The following is a 21025-nucleotide window of genomic DNA, read 5'->3' as shown; positions in this document are numbered from 1 at the left end:
CATTACTTGGTTACTTGCCAAGATTTTTTTGGTTGTGAAACAGTGTCTCTGGATAAGTCAGCCATGAAAATGAGCTGCAGCTATGGTAGATTTCTAGCTTCCAGCAGCTGTTTGCTAAAGTCTGTATTAGGTTGAATACTGAATAGTTCATCATACCAATAATGGGGCTAGAACAGAATTGCTTGACTCTGGTTCAATGCTGCTTTAATACATACATCGTAAAACTAGCTGTCAGGATGGAATAAACAATCAGAATAGCCTGTAGCAGAAAAACATTCATAGGCTGATGATTGGGCAGAGGTAAAACAGATGTAAGTCAAATTTCTGGAGCCCACTGTTTTCTAAGGTATAACTCACAATGTAAAAATCTTCCAGGAAAACTGCTTAAGAGATAAATAGGACTGCCTGAGAGGTAAGACAGGTAAATACATTTCCCACATTCCTCATTGGGTCCTACAATTAATCCTGAACTAAAATGCTTCCAAGTCCTATACCAAGTTTTGATAAAACAGATGCCTAAAAGGAAGAATGGACTTTCAAAACCATGAATTATATGTGATAGCCGCAGCTTTGTTTTCCCAGAGAATAGCATTTGGATGACTCAAAAAGCTTAATTAAGAGGCGATATTGCTTCGTGACTTTCAGTTTGTTTCTGTTTCTTCCTCTCTGGTGACTCCACCAAGGTAAGGTGTGTGCATTAGTTGAAACAATCCTTTGCCACAGTTGGCTTTTCATGCCATGGGCTGTGGAATATGTGACACAAAAATAGCACATTTTTAAAGCAGCAGTTAACAATTTCTGTTAATCCTCATGTTGTGGTTAGATGCCAATAGCTCCATGAAGGCTACAGTTGAAAATAGCAATTATTTTAAAGTATGTCTCTTTTGTACACCACTAGTAAATTGGATTATGTTTTCTGAGCTTTCCAGGGGTATTAGCCAAAGTATATCTAAAGCTTTTCCAGTACTATAAATCATCTTTATAGGCTCACAGATATTTTATAATAAAGGTTGGGATTTCCCTAATCTTTTTAATGTGAAATTCATGTTTCCTTCTCTCCATTAATCCTTATCCCATTTCTGTGACTCCACTCACACATTAAATTTATCTAGGCTATCAGCCAAAGTACAGTGCTTGTTTACTTTCTTCTTAAAGCCAGTTTTCTCATCCAAATTACCCACGGTAGATTAGAACTCTATTCTGACCTTGCTGCAAGAAATCAGGTAACTCCACCATTCTGAATTATGAGTGGGTGAGAGGTTTATAAATTACCCACTTGTTTTGTTGGTATTAAAAGAGGCAGCTTTTCTTTTCAGAAGCATGTTAAAGGTTGTGAGAAAAATAAGAGAAGACTTCCTTTTGTGTACCTGAAAGGATTGAAGCTGTAACATTATGGCATATTTTAGAAAGAGCTTATACTTACCATTGGCCATTTTTAGTTTGCATTGTTGAATGTGTGTCTACACAATTATACGATATCTTAATTTTAAAAATAAATTATCAGTTGTCAGTGTATTTTAATTCTGAGCTTTAAATTTTTTTTTAAAATATTTTATTTATTTCTGAGAGAGAGACAGCATGAACAGGGGAGGGTCAGAGAGAGAGGGAGATACAGAATCTGAAAGAGGCTCCAGGCTCTGAGCTAGCTGTCAGCACAGAGCCGAATGCAGGGCTCAAACCCACGATCTGTGAGATCATGATCTGAGCAGAAGTCAGACACTCAACCAACTGAGCCACCCAGGCGCCCCTTAATTCTGAGCTTTATTTGCCTTTGTAGAGTCTCTCCTCCAACACCATCCCCAAGTAAAACACAAAATGCAATTCAAACTAATAAATAAAAGCCACTCTACAAAGACCTCCAGACAAATTATCAATATCATATTTAAGGGGGAGAGTGCCATTAGTATCTGAATCTATTCAGATTCTGATTAGATTCTGAATCTAATCTATTCAGATTCAGATTGTGCTTTAGCACAAAATCAGAAATGGACTCATTGGAGAGGTTTGCTTCAGCTTCAGTAAGAGGATATAATACTCACCTCTTAAATCAATGTAATTCAGAATTTTAGATAAATATTATTTCATATAGATATGGTTCTGCATTGCATAATAATAATAATAAAATTTCCCATCAGTTAATGTGGTGAATCTTATTGTATTCTTTTGGCTTTAAGTAATAGAATATCCATCTTAAATGGCTTAGCAAAACTTAATACAATGATCTCATCAAAGAAGTCCAAAGGCTGGGTACTTTTAGGATTGGTTCAACAGCTTAGTGATATTATGAAGGATTCAGGTCTTTCTGTATTTTGTCTCTCTGTCCTCAGAATTTTGTTTGGAACTTAAGTTTACATAAACCTCTTGGATGTAGGAGTGTAGCTATAGTTCAGGTATCACATATAGAGATGACAACATCTGCCGTAAAAAAAAAAAAATCCAGTTTCCTTCCACATATCTTTTTGTAAGAGGAGGGAAAACCTTTTCCAGAAGTTTCTGAGCAGACTGCTCTTTGGGCCCATTCTGCTAGGATGGGTCTCATTTCCATGACCTAGCTGCAAGGAATTTTAAGAAACCTACAGGTGGTATGTTGAGACTGTAGTTGAATGTCATCTGGGCCAATAAGAAAGGACTGGGAAGAGGGAGGAGTCTGCAAGTTGGGAAGACAAGAGTTGTCTACCAATAGTTTGCATCACATTTTATCCATGTTTTTGTAAAATAAATTGACTAAGGTTGTTTGTTTTTGCTAAGGAATTTGTATCAACACATTATAGATATTTGTGGAGAGATTCACAGATTAACTCTAATTAAACTTCTTGAATTTCTTTCAAGTAAATTAAAAATTTTTTACTGTTTATTTATTTTTGAGAGGGAGAGAGAGACAGAGCACAAGCAGGGCAAGCAGGGGAAGAGAGAGAGGGTGACACAGAATCTAAAGCAGGCTCCAAGCTCTGAGCTGTCAGCACAAAGCTCAGTGCTGAGCTGGAATTTATGAACTGTGAGATCATGACCTGAGCTAAAGTCAGATGCTTAACCAACTGAGCCACCCAGGTGCCCCTCTTTCAAGTAAATTTAAAAAATCCCTTTTAAACATTCTCAGAAAAAGAAAATAAACCTTATTATGATATTTCTGTTCCAAGTAATAAAAAACAATAGGATGTGATGAATTGAGAAACCAAATTACACTCTCAATGGAATGTGACAAAGACCAACTGACTAGTAAAATAATTAGGAAACAAGGCCCTAAACATGGACAAAGGCACAATGAAAACCAATCAGATTAAATAGACATCAATGCTATAATTATATTCCACAGCTGATGTAAAACTGAAAACACCAGGGCACCTGTTTTGTTCAAACCAAAGCTGGATTTTACAGACACAGTTTGAGAGGCAGAGGGCAACATTCAATCAGCTCTCTTCATTTGGCTTGATTCACCAGGGAGACATCTAGATTTTCCAGAGGTGAGACAATTCCATTCAGGAAAAAAGAGACAACTAAAAAGAATCAAACCATAAAAACAAAGTGAAAAAACAAAGATGTTACCTATTCTGAAATGTTTCAGAATAGAAATACTTTGAAAGGATATTTCTCTTGTCATAGTTTTCTACCTTAATCTAAAATGAATACAGGTCCTCTCCACAAAAAAAAAAAACAAAAAACAAGCTTTAATGCAAAATATTGCTCAACAACATTGTGTAAGCAGGGATTTATAAATCCTCACAATAGCTTCCTTTATTGTTTCCTTCTTTTGTCAGAAAAGAAAACACCTCTGAGAGTCGCAAAGGGGACTTAAGATGGCTTGTTTAGTAAGTCTCCAACTAAAGGGATAGAGCCTAAGGCCTACTATATTTCAAACAAAGACGAAGACCTTCCAAGTTTCCACTAAGCACCAAAATAAATGCAATTCTGGCTGCATTTAATTGTGGATTAATAGAGAATACAGACAGAATTACAACACATTATTAAGGAGCTCTGGCACCCCCTGAAAGATAAGGTGCTTTCTTGACAAAAAGAAACACAGTACATTGCAATTTCCTTAAAACACACCACACACACACACACACACACACACACACCGTCATCCTAATGAAAATAGAGAAATGCCATTTTATTAATCTATTAATTTTTCAAGAATAAAAGCTTTTTATATTCTTCATTATCCTAAAAGTCAAAATCTCCATTTCAATAGAATGTTTTTAAGGGGAGGTGGAGGAAAGTTCTAATGAATATTTATGTCTAATTGTATCTAGATTTGCTTGGTGACAGGATACAGAACGTTTTTGTATGCTTTTAAAAAATTTGTATGGAACCTGACCTGAGAAACAAGGTTGGTATCACATTCAAATCACTGGGGCTGGAGGTACTACAACCATTGCAAAAGTCTTAAAACAATCATTATTTTTCATGGTAACAAATGGCTTTCCCTCCAAGACACAATATAGCAAAACCAGTAGTCATTTCATTAAAGCCTAACTGAGCTAAGACATTAGGTTTAAGCCCATGGAGTATTTCAACCAGCAGCAGCCATTAAGAAGCCAGCATCTGGTTATATCTCCTGTCAGTCCATTAAGTCCAGTAAATATTTATTGAACACCTAGTATGCACTCTGATGGATGCTGGGGACAGGGCAGAGAACAAATCACAGGCCTGCCCTCAATTTCCAGTTTTCTTTCTCTTTTTTATATTTTTTTTCAGGGGCTAAGAAAGAATTCTGAAGCCTGTTTTGAGATCCTCCATTAATGCTAATGGACCCAGAGAAAGATAGATACCATGTAAGTGATACTCATACCCCTCAGATTCCAGTGAAGCATAGCTTTATACAGAGAATTTTTCTCAATCCTCCTTCCTCCAAACAACACCTACCTTTGGGTTGGACTTTCTGAACTCCACTATTATGTTAAAAAAATTCTTTCCATTTATTTAATTTAAACTTCAGGAGAGACAATGACTGCAAAATTAATATAGTTGGAAATATACCTACAGTGGTCTGTAATAAAATCTCTAGAAAATTAATATAGTTTTATATTAATAAAATATAATAATAAAATTTCTGAATCATCTTAAATAGCATGCCCATTATTTTTACATGCACACAGCCAAACGCGCAGCCACCAACAGACCCAAAACTCTGAAATTTTGCTTCTTAGAATGTATCTCCTTATCTCAGGGCCTTAAAATAATGGCATGGGTATTGAGAAATACTTATCTGCTCTATAAGAAACAGCATTGCAGGCATGATGATAAATTTACTCACTTATCCAAGGAATATTTTTTGGGTGTCTGCAATATGTCAGTCAGCGTTCCAGGCACTTGGGGATACTGTGATCTCTGCTAGGTTGGAACTTCAATTCTAGAGTGTAGGTGGAGTCAGAGATAAGAAAGTAGGCAAGTGGGCAAGTAAGATTAAAGCTGATACACCAGTTTGATCTGCCCAATTCCACTTACATGAGGATTTTTCTATAAATATAGTAGAGTACTGTAAATGTGTTTTCTCTTCCTAATGATTTTCTTTTTTTTTAATGTTTGTTTATTTATTTATTTATTTAGAGAGAGCAAGGGAAGGGCAAGGACAGAGGGAGAGAGAGAGAATCCCAAGTAGGCTCTGCACTGACAGATACAAGGCTTGAGTTCATGAACCCCAAGATCATGACCTGAACTGAAATCAAGAGTCAGATGCTTAACTGACTGAGCCACCCTGGTGCCCCTCTTCCTTAAAATTTTCTTAATAACATTTTCTTTACTCTATCTTACTGTATTATAAGAATACAGTATATGGTATATGTAACAAACAAAATATGTGTTAATTGGTGGCTTATATGATCATTAAGGCTTCAGGTCAAGAGTTGGTTATTTGTAGTTAAGTTTCTAGAAAGTCAAAAGTTACACATAGGTTTGACTGGATGGGGTCAGTGCCCCTAATCCTCTCATTATTCAAGAGCCAACTGTATTTCAGAAAATGGGAAGTATAATCAAATAAATAAAAGAGAAAAAGGGGTAGCGAGTCATTGGGTTTAGTTCTTCAGTTTGAATGGTCATAAAAGTCTTCTGGAAGGTATGGAACACTAGCTTCAGGGTTAGGAGAGACTCCAAGGTGGAGAAAACTGTGACAAACTGGAGGAGTGAATAGGTCACCTGAGACAAGCAATGACATTCAACTTCTGTAGACTACTTCTCCTTGGCAATAGGGGGATGGGGCAGGTGGTGGAAACCACAGTGTCAGATGTGGCTGTTCAAGAGAAATTTAGATTTCAAAAGGAAATTTCTTTTTTAAATGCTGGAAAATAATTAAAATAAAAATATTTTGCCAACCAACACTATACCTTTGGGAACCAAATATGTGTGTGTGTGGCGGGGGTGGGGAAGAGGGGTGGGCCTGGATCAGGATACAGGGTTGCCCATGCTCTGAATCTCTGCTCCAGGTCTTTCTTCTGATCTAGCTCATCTAGGGCTAATATAATAAAATAATCTGGCCTAAAATGTTAATGGCAGATGGTGACTTAATGTGTATATCTTCCAGAAATGATATTTACAATTTAATGGGACTTTCCATGAAACGTTAATGATAACGCCTATTGGAAGGAGAGACAGTTCAGCCAGAGGGATCTGAGTCACTGCTATAGGTTTCCACCCAGTCTCCTCCTGCTTGCGGACACAAAAACAATGAGAATTGAACTGATGGTAATTAGCATAATAATTAAGATCATTCAGAGATTTTATTATGGACCACTGTGGGTATATTTCCAACTGTATTAATTTCCCAGTCATCTCCTCTCCCCTGGTAAATTAAAATAAATGGGAGGAAAGAAAGTGAAAATTGGACACATAGGTTCTTTCATTTAATAAGGGAATAGTGTGTAGGTATAGTCAGTAATGCTTTATAAAATTAAATTAAAACATATAGTTTATAGTAAGAAGTGAATGCTACTTTGCCATAGCATTTTAAATTTTGCTCATTTTTAGGTTTACTTGGAAATATTTTCCATTGCCTCTCTATCTAACTCCTTCATCACATCTCAGCATAAATGTCAGACTCAGACCTTGGCTATGATTCTTGGACAAATCACGCACATAGTGTTAATGCCTCACCATTCCTAAGCAGAGACTTTATTCTTCTCACCTTGAGGCACAGAAAGTATTGTAAGCAATTCTTTGTTAGTTTTTCTTTTCACTTCATCTTTTTAGAGTTGTTTTAGGTTTACCACAAAATTGAGAGGAACGAGGGAGATTTCTCATATACTCCCTACCTTGACACATGCATAGTCTCTCTTCTTATCACCATCATCATTGGAGCGGTATAGTTTTTACCCAGGATGAACCTACATTGACAAATCATAATCACCCAAAGTCCATACTTTACCTTAGGGTTCACTGTTGACGATGGACGTTCCATGGGTTTAGGGACAAAGTATAACGACATGTATTCATCATTATGATATCCTACAGAATATTTCCCCTGCCCTAAAAATCCTCTGCACTCTGCCTATACATTCCTTTTCCCCCCTTCCCTGACCACTAACCACTGATCTTTTTATTATTTATTTAGCCCCATTCTTTTGCCTTTTCCAGAATGTCAGAGAGCTGGAATCATACAGTATGTAACCCTTTCAGGTTGGCTTCTTTCACCCAGTAATATGAACTTACATTTCCTTTGTGTCTTTTCATGGCTTGATAGCTCATTTCTTTTTAGTGCTGACTAATATTTCATTATCTGGATGTACCATAGTTTATTTATCCCTTCACCATTGAAGGACATCTTGATTGCTTGCAAGTTTTGGCAATTATGAATAAAGTTGTTATAAACATTTATGAGTAGGTTTTTGTGTGGACATAAGTTTTCAACTTCTTTGGGTAAATACCAAGGAGTAAAATTGCTAGATCTTATGATAAGAGTATGTTTAATTTTCTGTTAGTTCTATAAAGAAAAGAATATCACATTCTCCCATCTGTTTATATAATTAAGTGCAGGTTTTCTTCCATAAGGTCTGTTTTATAGTCAACTGATGATTTCTGAGAAACTTGACAGAGTTTTATTTTTGTTTAATTCTGAAACATTTCAGACTGCAAAAATTGATGAAAAGTAGATTCTAAAATAAGGGTGCCTGGGTGGCTCAGTCAGTTAAGCATCTGACTCTTGATTTCAGTTCAGGTCATGAGTGGTTTGTGAGACCGAGCCTCATGTCAGGCTCTGCACTAACAGTTTGGAGCCTGCTCGGGATTCTCTCTCTCCTTCTTTCTCGGCCCCTCTCCCCACTCATGCTCTCTCTCTCTCAAAATAAATAAAGTAAAAAATATATGTATATTAAATAATAGGATCTTTCTTTGAAAAGAATTATTAAAGTAATTGAGTAAAAACTGTCTAGAATGAACTCTTTTGGAAAGCAAATTATTTACATTGGAAATAGGTTTTAAAATTAAAATAATTACCCCAGTTAGATTTTATAGCTTAAAAGAAGAAGAAGAAAATGAAATGAAACAATAAAATAAGCTTTTTTTAAGGAAATCTTTCCTTACTTTTCACTAGGGAGGAGGGTATCATGAAGAGCAATGAGATCTTCCATCATACTAATGACAGCAATAGCACTGAGGCCAAAGATAAAGACAAAAATCTGCCATGTGGTTAGAAAGCTAACATTGGAAGCAATTCATTTTGAATTAAAAACTAGAACCATCAACAGGAGATAAATCACACTTAACTAAAAGGACTTGGCTGATTTTAGTGTTGTTTTTTTCTACCCCCTAGTTTATTGTTTTTTATTTTTCAGTATTTTCATGTCCATTCTTATGATCAGGGGAGGAGTATGCTGCTTTAGTTAGCACATTTTACACCCTGCATGCAACCACTTAGAAATTACTCACGGTATATGTCTTTTTTTCTTTTGAAAGTCTTAGTGAATGTTATGTACTTTGAAGAGGTTAAAACACATATTATCAATCCAGAGGGAAAGTTTCCCCTGCATAGACCTTCCTTCCCAAGAAAACAAAGAAAACTGTTTGTTCTTAAGTAATGCCCTTTGACCTCTCTGTTATTCTTCTATTTGGGGAGATATAATAGGCTACAAGCTGTTCTTTTTACAAAATGAGCTTGTTTTGAAGTTCGTGCTTCAAAAGGGATTTTGTACGGGCTCTTTCGAGAAGCTGGAATCTAGATAGGGAGCTATGTGTAGGCTTGTCAGGAGGTTTGGATCTTGTTCATGGAAGCAGTTATATGAGGACTCATTCTCTTTCCAGTTTGGCTGCAGATTATGTGGTTTGATTGTTGTTAAGTCACTTAAAGAAAGTAAGCAAATATCTGTGTGAATCGTCTTAATCTTACTTAGCTCCCAATTCCTGTAAGTTTGCAGAATGCTGCCCCTTCAATGCTCCAACTATGTATCATTCCATCACCAAAGAACTACTTATTCTATCTCCAGAGTACATCCTTCAGCATAAAATAAGATCTATTCTATAACCAAAACTGACATGGTCCATTCAATGATTAAAACACCCCATGGAAGGAAATTCTATTTCCTTCTTTATCCATATATTTTAGTGTTAAAACCCTTTTATTCTAGCAGCAAGTTTTTATTTATTAACCTCAAGCCTGCCTACTCACTATAAAAGGAAATAAACAACGATGTAATGAGCATAAAACCAATAGTCATCAGCTATTAGGAAGTATATAATTTTGAAAAGTATTTTCATTCAAAATTAGGATGCATTTCATTTATGGTACTTGATAAAAATAATATTTAAATTATATGACATTTTATTGTCCCCTAAATAATGTCATCATTTTTTAACTGCTTGATATAATTTACTTAATAAATTATATTACTTAGTTTACTTAATTTAATAAGTAATATGTTATCTAGTCCTTAATAATATGTTATCTAGTCCTCCCAATAAATGATTGATCATTTAATAACACTTTTGAGCATGGAAAGGAGCATTATGAGCAACTAGGCTTGGCCTACAGATGTAAACCAGGACTGCCCTCTGCAAACCAGGAGCCATGTTCTTACCTCTAAGCACATTCTCAAGCTAAAGAAAAGTTCCGGCTCCTCAGCCAAGCAGGCAACTTCCACTCATTCATATTTAGAGCTCATATTTCGCAAGCAAATGAAATGATCAGTTCCTTTTTCCTGCAAATAGGGAAACCTTGTTTATTCAGACTTTCAGCATCAATAATTTCTGCAATGTGCATGTAACTATACATACCACTCCTCCACCAAAACTGGGGGATAATGTAGCAAGAATTTCTAATTCTACTCTCTCAGCCGCTCTTTCCACTATCTGAAAATATATCATTTACACATTTGTTTTCTGTCCCACTTTCTTCCCCAACCACCATGTAAGCTCTGTAGGGGTAAATGTTTGTCTTGTTTATTGCTGTATCTCCACTGCCCAGAGCATAGTAGTGCTCAACAAATATTTGTTAAATGAATGAGTGAATGAATGGATGAATGAAGGTTCATTTGCAATAAGCATTATTTGGTTAAAAGCTAAACCGAAGATAGATAGGAGGATATACTTGGTGGGGAAGTTTTGTAGGACCTTTTAGGGCAGGTACTGCATGGAATGAACATAGCCAGGGGGCATCCTTCTGTCTACAATGTGGGAGTGGAGGGATTCATGCTCCACCAAAAACCTGGCATCTCTAGATAACTGCTGCCATGCAGAGGGTCCAGTGATGTCAGCTTTTGCAATTTTTCATGACTAGACATGTGAATTTCAAGCCCATACCAAAATGTGACATGTTGGCTCTTTCTTCTTTTCCATAACATTGTGTAGTTTAAGTAAGACACGTCTTTGCACAGGATCTGATTGTGACCTCTGGTCTAATTCTAATTCCAACAATTGGAAATTAATTAGGAAAAATTAACTCTTCTGATATAAATAATACTGAGAGTATTCATCTTCTCCCTCATTCTCAATTTCAGAACTGTTTTTATTAACATCAGTATCGCAGCTATCAATTTCAGAAAGTGGGAGATTTCAGGAAGTGGAAATATGCACTTACCTAGCATATTTAACTTTAGGGGTAGACTTTATTTTTAACATTCCCCTCCTCTATTTGACAAAATTACTTTTAATAATTATCATGAAATAAAACTAATATCACCAGAAAAGTAATAAAAACAGTGGCAATTTCTTTTATTCAATCTCACATCTAGTCATGCCTTTAAAAATTACTAATCAGTTTAGAGAATAAAATAAATTTTATGTTCAACAAAGGAAAAATGTAGTGGAATCATACTTTTTAATTGATCTTTTTTTAATGTTTGTTTTTTTATTTATTTATATTTACTTATTTTTGAGAGAGAGAAAGCATGAGCAAGGAAGGGATAGAGAGAGAGGGGGACAGAGGATCTGAAACACGTTCTATGCTGATAGCACAAAACTCGATGTGGGGCCCAAACTCACAAACTAGGAGATCATGACCTTAGCCGAGGTCAGACACTTGATGGAATGAACTACCCAGGGAGGTTCCCCATACTTTTTAATGATCTTAATTTTTTGTCATAAAAAGAGAAAAATAGCATATCTACAACAGGGATCTGTTGCTAAATGAATAATAATAGTTTTCATGTTCAAGCCTTGCCTTCTACAAATTTGTCAATGGCTTCAGTAAAATAGATTTTTGTATATTAAGTTCATTAACAAGTACAGCCATCTGTCTTTGCTCATCGTTGGTCCAAGAAGACTTTTTATTAATTTTAATTTTGATTATTACTCTCAAAGCAACAATTATACAAATAGAGTAAGTCTTAAGAATAAAGAAAACTTGGCAAAAATTTATAAAAATCTCATGTCACAATAAATTCCAGTGATCCCAGTACTCACCGCATCTTTCTTTGGAATTGAATCTAGCAGCTTTCAAATGCCCGTGCAGTCAAAATGTTTTGAATGTAAATAAAACTCATAGTGGCTACATAAAGAAGCAGAATTCCAGTAACAAGTGCTGTTTCATCAGTTTTACAATCACAGTACGATCATTGCTTATTTAAAACCTGTTTAAAACCAGGAATACATAGTTCTGGAGACCTTTGAGGCAGAAATCACACCTACACAAACTGGAAGGATTCTGAATTGTCCTGAACTTATAACCAAGAGTTCTCCAAATTTTCCTCCGTATAGAATATAATGGTTATCAAAGGATAAATATTTTTTGAACTTCTAATTTGAAATTTATGTATATTTATTATTAAAATCAGTAACCACATCAATTTTTAAAATTTATATTGACAAAAGATGTTTTTGGGTAGGAGTATTTTATTACTGGCCTTGTTTGCAATTGCTGGAGCTAAGTGAAAATAAAAACACCATGTCTTCTTATAGCTGGTGCTATTACTATTTTTAAATTCTCTACAGACATTGTACCCAATATTATCTGCACTGACATGGATGGATCCCACTGCCTCCCTTGAAAGGTTATAGGAAAAAAGATGTAAATAGAAGGAGGAAAAAGATGAAGAAAAGTATAACGTACCTGTGTGACTTCTCTCCACTTTCATGGGAGATATTTGCAAATTGTCTTATTTTTACCTTCTGCATCTGATTTTCTACATATATAAGTAATTCAGTGTTTTTACTTGAAAAAGAAGGATTCACTGAGAGTGCTTAAGTAACTGAGCTATGGAACTCCTCAGCTCATGAGGGGTAACTTTTGTCCCCTTTGCTTGCCAGGGGCTGAATTCACTACTGCTTGCTATTGGACCAAACCTGTGGCTCTTACTTCAGCTGTTTCTGGCCCATGGGCCTGTTTATCTTATTTTTGAGTTCAATCATGGTTTTGTGTTATTTATTACATTTTATCTACCATTATTCTGTTTTTTGAGTCTAGTACAGGTGGGTCCTGCAGGGCTTGAACTTACAGCCAGTTTCTCTGTTTTCTACTGCCATGTACATATGTATCCTCATTTGCAAGTTTATTTAAAATCCTGAAAAGTTCAGAAGTGAAACACAGTGGTGGTTCTCTCTGGGGAGATAAGGAAGGAGTCTAAATTGGGAGTGGAGTCAAAAAATCACTTTAATCTTGTCTGTAATATTTTAAGTTTTAAGGGAGACTGTAGAAATATATTTATTAAGTGATTTAAAATTCACATTAGCATACAATGAAATAAAATGATAAAAATGAAGAATGAGGGGAAGTATTTTATAAATGCCTACTGCTTTATGTTTTTAAGTTTTTAACTTAGAGGCATAACTTACCTCTATTAAATCTTAATCTGTGTGTTGTTTCTTCAATGGAATTTTTAAAATTATTAAAAATATACATTATGTTGCTGCACTTCTTGATTAAAAGGTGTTTAAATTTTAAAAATTGAAAAAATATTCACAACGTATAATTTGCTATAGTATTGTAATGAACCCTTGACTTTCGCAGTCTAAAATCTACAGAGATGGGAGTATACTTCTGTTGCCATTTTTCTGAAAGTAATCAATTTACTAAGAAAATTCAATTTTCTGTGGTAGTTCTTACTCACTGATACATGACATAATGCCTTAATTGGATTGTTAGGTAAGACTTAAATGATTCACATATGATGCTGAGACAAAGCTTTGTCTTTAAGAACAGCTCAACATGGATTCATATCCTGCACTATATTTTAAGAAAATGAGAAAGAATAGAGCAATGACTCTAAAAGCAGATGGGACAAATACTTTAGAAGTTGTTTTGGTACCTATAAGGGTTGTAGAACCACCTGGCTAAAAAAGTAAAAGAATACTCATCATGAGAATCTTACATAGCATAGTTGTTGGGAAGAGCTTTTGTGGGGGGGGAATAATGATCCCAAAGATGTTCGACTGTGTCTTTCTCATGTATGCGGTCGTTGGTACATATACAGGTTTTAAAAAGCTGCATTAGTTTTTAAATATAAGTTTAAGAGAAAAAAGGCTAGGGAGTAAATTAATTATCATATCATTTTAAACCATTATTTGATTTCTCAAAAGGCTCTTTTTTTCCAATTCTAATTTTAGTGGCATGACTATAATACAAGATTTCAAGGGACATTAGTACCTGGGATTTATATTGAGGCAATACAGTTTATAATTTTATCTATGGAACCAAAGACTAATATAAACTATTTTTAAGATTTATTTTACTTTATTTTTTAGAGAGAAAGAGAGAGTGAAGTTGGGAAGAGAGGCAGAGGGAGAAGGAGAGAGAGTATCCCAAGCAGGCCCCACGCTGTCAGTGCAGAGACTGACATGGGGCTTGATCCCACCAACCGGGAGCTCATGATTTGAGCAGAGGTCAAGAACCTGACACTTAACCAACTGACCCACCCAGGTGTCCTGGAGACTAATATAAATTTGATAAGAGTCTAAGAAGTTATATATTGTTTTTGAACTTTTTTAGTGAAATATCAATTATCCATAAAAGATAGAACCATTGAACTTAACCTTTACTGTACATTAGAAATATTTGGAGACCTTTTAGGACTCCCAATGCCACACCACATCCTGACAAGTTACATCAGATTTTTCCAGGGAAGGGTAGAACTCCAGGATTGGTGTAATTTCCCCATATAATTTTGATGGGCAGCTCAAAATGAGAATCACTGAGATAGAAGAAATTACCATAATAAAGTATGCCAAAAGTCATTTTCTTCTTTTAAAATAATATATTGTGATGCTCACTCTTAGAATTTGTTGAGAGGAATTTTGAAAAAGAATTTTTAGGATACATTACATTTATTCCTTCATTTATCCATCCATGCATCCATTTATTCAACAGGCATTTATTGTGTTCCAATATGTGCCAAACTGAGCTGAGTTTATAATCTTAAATTAGGGAAATCACCCTTTTGAAGACAAAAAGATACACTTTTGAGTCTTTTTTTGTGAGAATTTAACCTGGAAGATAAAGCAAAGGGATAGTTTTGTAACAACTGCGGTTCAGACTAAATTGGAAATGATTTTGTCACCTAGAGGTCTTCTGTTGTGACTCTTCTGCTTGAAAAGATATGTTAAGGGGAATGGGCTTAATGACATTCAGTTAAGGGAATTTCCAGAATCAACAAATTGCATAGAGGTCATTTAAGACGGTTAGGCGTAAAGGGCCATCATGTCATCCATAGAAAATTTTGCTCTTAATGATTTTTCTTTTAAAAACACACTATAAACAAAAGTGTCTTTAAATTTGCATTAATTACTGGTCTTGATAGGTGAAACCAAGCCATGGAACCAATATGTTGGTGAGTAATAATTTATGCAGAATTTACCATAGAGCCTCTTCTAAGCACTATTGACACTGTACAATCCTCATAACAATCCTGTGGGTAGATACTAGCATTCTCTCCATTTTTAAAACAAGGAAACTGAGTTACAGAAGGCTAAGTAAAATATCCAATGTCACCCAGCTAGGGCAAGTGGAAAAGAACTGGGTGATGAAATTCAAAATCAGGAACTGAACCAAGCAACTCGTTCCAAGGCCAAACTCTAGTCTCAAAGTGTGTCTGAGGAGTGGCACCAGTGGTGTCCCTGTGATGCAGAATCCTTGGCCTCATACCTGACCTACTTGTCAACATCTGCATTTTAATAAGATTCCTGGGTGATTCATAGGTACACTGAAGTTGGAGAAGTCATTCTCTAAATCTTTGTTTTATGCTGCCTCTCAGACCTGATGTGGTCAACTTTATGAGTTGCTTATAAAAGTTTGCACATGTTGTTGGTATTGGCTGGCACACTGAGCACCCCAGACAAGAACACAGACATAAGGTACATTAGATTGTTTTCTAAAACAATGATTCTCCAATTTTCCTGTAGATAAAAATCACTTGTATGCTTGTTAATAATACAAATTGTTCCCCAATCACTGATTTATTGAATGAGAATCCCAGGGGAAGTTCTGAAAAATCTGTATTATTATTATTATTTTTTAATCTAAGGGCGCTAAGTGATTCTAATTATGAGGGAAGTTTGGGCACATTGCTCTGAGTTAAGCTCTACAATCAATGAATAATGAAGACACAGAATCATTACATTTGAAAAACTATATCTTGATTGAAAACGCTGTGTTATCATGTCTGAGGAAATAAGTGGCCATCAAAAGGAAGCTGGTTGGCCATCGAAGCATTGAAAAGAACCTCTCAGAGACAAAAGATGGCAGGGGTCAGGGCTCACTCAGCTCTGATGAGGGAAGAAAATTTCCAGAATGAAGGATGGGTCTTTTGAAGGTATATCACACTACAGAGATGGGTGCTTCAGGCTCAAGCCGCCTGATGACATTAAATGTTGGAATCATATAATTAACTCAACTTGCCCTGAGTCTATTCTCAGCAAGCAGCCTTCTGATTAAAGCTCGACTTCCTATGCAGTGTGCTCGAGGGTAAAGAAAATGCATTGGCTGGGGGATAGGAATGTTCAGTTAAAGTTCTCATCGTAAATCAATAATCTGGCACTCATATTTTATCCATCAGTGTTCTGGACTTTCATGTAAGTCCACCTATGGGAGATATATCCCCTTTATGATTTTAAGGTACGATTCAGAGCCTGCAGAGCTGAGGTGTGTTGAAAAGTAACACAGGCCACTCTGTGTGGGAAAGATCTGGCTGGATAGACGTACTGTAGCCCTTTCTTTCCTTTGGAGCTTTCTCACATTTGTCTTTCTGATTATCATGCCTTACCTCTGTAGCCCAAGGCATTTATCTTCTGGGGGGTGGAGGATTATACGGAAGGAAATTAGGGGATTGGAAAAGTTCTGGGGAAAAATCGTGGAGAAAAAGACCAAGGTACTCTTCAGTTTATAACAAACACAATAGGAATTTGCAGCAGGACAGTAACTCTGAAGGACAGGGCATTATTTTAAGACTGGATTTACTATATTTCTTGGGGTGCCTGGGTGGCTCAATTAGTTAAGTGTTCAACTCTTGATTTCAGCTCAGGTCATGATCTCACAGTTCTTGAGATCCAGCCCCAAGCTGGGCTTTATGCTGATAGCATGAAGCCTGCTTAGCACTCTCTCTCCCTCTCTTTCAGCCCCTCCTCCACTCACGTTGTCTCTCTTTCTCAAAATAAATAAATATACTTAAAAAAAAAAAGAATGGATTTACTATATTTCTTTGACTTTCTTCCCTCTGACCTATTTAGATTAATAATTTGGCCTGGAAAACTAAGGAATGGGTTCAAGATTGCAAGGTTTTCTTATAATGTGAAGAAAATACATCTTTTGTCTTAAAATTTATTGTTCATTATAGAAGGAGGATTAGATGTAGAGAAAGCTTGCCTACTTTCTGTTTTAGGGAGTTAAGTGCAGGAGAAGGGAGAAAGAGAAGGTAAAAGGAGAGAAGAGTGAAAATAATGGTAATTTTCTACTCTCTAGGCTTTGACATGGGAGCATGTGTATCGCTGTGTGTTATATATGCCTTAAATGAACTTAATGTGAAAGTGAGCTGCCATATATCACTCTGGGACAGGCAACATCAAAGTAAAGTGGACCACACAGGATGGCACAATAAAGTAGGGTCTCAGTGTAGCTACCTTCTGTTGAGTGTGGCATGGTTCTTGACTTCAGAGCAGTGTTCCGAGGCACGTGGCTGGGTCAGTCAGTGGAGCATATGATTCCTGAACTCAGGGTTATGAGGTCGAGCCCCATGTTCGGTATAGAGATTATTTTAAAATGTATAATACAAACAAATAAGCAAGGAAGCGAGCGAGCAAGCAAGTAGTGTTCCCACCATGGTGTCCACCCTGGTAGGACTAGGTGACCTCTAAGCTAAGGGTGAACTTCTATGCCTGTAGGAGAAATGGACATTATAACAAACACTCCAGGGTGAGGAGTCAGCCAGGAAGCATTATCAGACTCAGACCAAGCCCAGGAAGACAAGATTACAAGTTATGTCAGGCTGGACTTTAGTCATCAATCCTATCAGGGAAAATAGTACCCAAGAAATAGTACCAAGAAACCCACCCCAGAGACTTTTGGAGGCAGAGGACACTACCAGTGGCAAATTTGACCCTTTCCTTTCCCAAGAAGAATAATTTAAGATCCCTCTACTGATATAACTGGTCATTTCCCTTCAGCTACCACCTATTTCTCTGCTCCCCTTTCCATTACTCTTGGAAAATTTAATTATATTCTTCATCTCCACTTTCCCTCCTTTTTTTATTGCATTCATTCCTGAGGCTTTCTTACCTATCATTCCACAGAAACTTCTCTTGTCAAGGTCACCCATGAATATGTCAGATCCAATGGCCAATTTTCAGTTTTTATTTTAATCTACTTAGCAGCTGCCTAGACAAGGTCAGTCACTCCCTACTTTTAAGAAACATTTTCTTAACTTGCATGTACAAATTATTTCTGGATGTTCCTTCTCTCCCTCAAAAATAGTGTAATGCCCCAGGATGTTCCTTTAGATTGTTTTTCTACTTTAGGCACACTCATCTCCCTGAATAATTCCATCCAGAATTGTGGTTTGAATTTCTATCTATATACCAATGACTCCCCCCATTTGGTTCAGGATGGACCTTTTACCAAGCTTTAGATATATAGATCTATCAGCTTACTTAATATGTCCTCTAGAATGTCTAATAACCATCTCAAATTTAACGTACCTTAACTCCAGGTCTTGATTTTCCCTCCTAAACCTTCCTTTGCCTCTCCAGTTTCCCCATTTTCAAGTAGATGGCAATTCCATTTATCCAGTTGCTCAGGTCAAAACCGTTGAATTCAAGGGAATCCTTGACTCTCTTTTTTCGAAAACATTCCTCAATAATCTGGAAGCAAGTTCTGTCAGCCTTGCCTTCAAAATATATCCAGAATCTGACCATTTCTTACCATCTCTGCAACTACTGCCTTATTTTGCTAAACTATTTTTCTAGATTGCACTGACTTCTGCTTTGCTTCCCTACAGTCTTCCCTCCATAGCAGTCAGCATAGTCCTTCAGCCTTGGCTGGATTCTGTGGCTAAACAGATGTCAGTAGGACTTGGTTCATTATTTCATTTGTCAGTTCTGCTTGTCTCTGCTTGACTTCATTAAGTATGCAAACTCTTTCTATGCTATGGATAAAATGGGAACTGGGAGCCCTACACTCTTCTCCATCTACTTTAGCAATCCCAGGAAAAGGAGATCTCTCTCCCTACAAAATTTAAATATTAATTTCAGACTGATTGACTAACTTCAGTGGTGTCATGTGTTACTCTCTATACTAATCAAAGTGCTAGAGAAAAAGAAAATATTCTGGTCATCCTGGTCATGCAGCCAACCTAGTTTCTGGGGTGGTATGGCTACTGGCAGCCTCATGAAGCTAACCTTGAACAGGAGCAATAGAACCACAGAAATCAGAAAAGAGAAACTAGGAAAGAATTAAGGGCAGAAAATATATAACTAGTTACTATAATTTAATACATGTGTTTGTTGCTTTAAGTGAGTTATTTAATCACTCTGGTTCTATTTCTTCATCTGGGGCAATAACACTTCATGGGGGTGCTGTGAGGTCAGGTGATTTTATACATGTAAGTTTGTTTTGTAAAAAATGAAATTATATACTTTGTAATATAACTGTTAGCTATTGTTAATTGAGATTAGTCCAATAGGGGCTGATAAAAATACGGATAAATCCAAAGGATGACCTTCTATAACTTATAACCATGACTTAGATGCGAACAAAAGTCAACCAAACAGTTAATACCTTAAGCAGAGAGGAAGAAAAATCATCTTGAAGAACAGGGTGAATAGGATTGGTAATTGCATACCTAAGTGAGTAATGAATAATAAGTGAATTTGGGAGGGATTATTTGAAGAAAGAATGCTATCAACAAGGCTGCAATCACAGTGTTGACCAGGGCTATTTTTCATCTGAGTGCTTAACTGGAGAAGAATCTGTTTCCAAACTCCGGTGATTGTTAGCAGCATTTGTATCCTTCTGTGGATACAGACTGTGGAACTGAGGGTCTCAGTTTCTTGCCAGCTTTCAGCTGGAAGCCATTTTTAGTTCTTTGTCAGTTGTTGGCCAGAGGCTGACTGCACTGCCTTTCCAAGTGGGACTGGGCCTGGCCTCTTACTTCATCGAAGCCAGCCAGAGAGAAAGGCTCCTAACAAGAGAGATGTTACAGTCTTGTGTGACGTAATCACCTTGGCCATATTCTCTTAGCCAGAGGCAAGTCATGGATTCTACCCATCCTCAAGTAAGAGAATTGATCTCTCAAGAATATGAGAACAGAAGGTAAGGATAAAGGGGGCCCCTTTTAGAAGGTCCACTATACTATGACATTTCTATGACAGTCTATTTTCTCTCCTTGGTCAGATTTGCAAAAGAATACTACTACTAATAAAAAAGTGCTTAACTCTCTGTACTCAATAGATAATATACTTTATACATGTAGGTCCTGTCACAGATTCCTTATTCATGGAAGAATCTTGAAATGTTAGATAGGTCAGACTTGTTAAGAAAGGTTATGAGGTCCCTTTTTAATAATGAGAAACTATCTAATAAGATGATCCATACTTTAATTTCTTTATCAAGGAAGGGTTATGAGACCTCTATAATGGGAGAATACTGCTGAAGCTTTACCTAAAAGGGGATCATTTAAGTTCTTAAAGCAGGTTAATGTAAAAAAAAAAAGTTTTCTAGCTTAGTTAATGTTTGTTTGTGCTTCTCTCTAAAGAATCTGACAGAGATTTATAGAATTTTTCTGGAGTTGTGTATGAGGTTTTCCTTGGTAAGACCTTCCATTTATTTCATTCTTTTTTTTTTAATGTTTTATTTATTTCTAGGAGAGAGAGAGACAGCGTGAGCAGGGGAGGGTCAGAGAGAGAGGGAGTCACAGACTGAAACAGGCTCCAGGCTCTGAGCTGGCAGTCAGCACAGAGCCCGACGCGGGGCTCGAACCCACAAACCGCGAGATCATGACCTAAGCGAAAGTCGGATGCTTAACCGACCAAGCCAAGCAGGTGTCCCATTTCATTCTTTTTTTTTTTTTTAATGTTTATTTATTTTGAGAAAGATAGAGAGGGGAAGAGAGTGAGAGGCGAAAGTGAATCCCAATCAGGCTCTATTCTGTCAACTCAGAGGTCAAGTGTGGCTTGAACTCACAAA

Source organism: Hyaena hyaena, unplaced genomic scaffold (genome assembly GCF_003009895.1).
Source record: "Hyaena hyaena isolate Hyena2069 unplaced genomic scaffold, ASM300989v1 scaffold_71, whole genome shotgun sequence".
Lineage (NCBI taxonomy): Eukaryota > Metazoa > Chordata > Mammalia > Carnivora > Hyaenidae > Hyaena > Hyaena hyaena.
The sequence above is the reverse complement of the archived record's forward strand: the minus strand, read 5'-3'. Positions refer to the sequence as shown.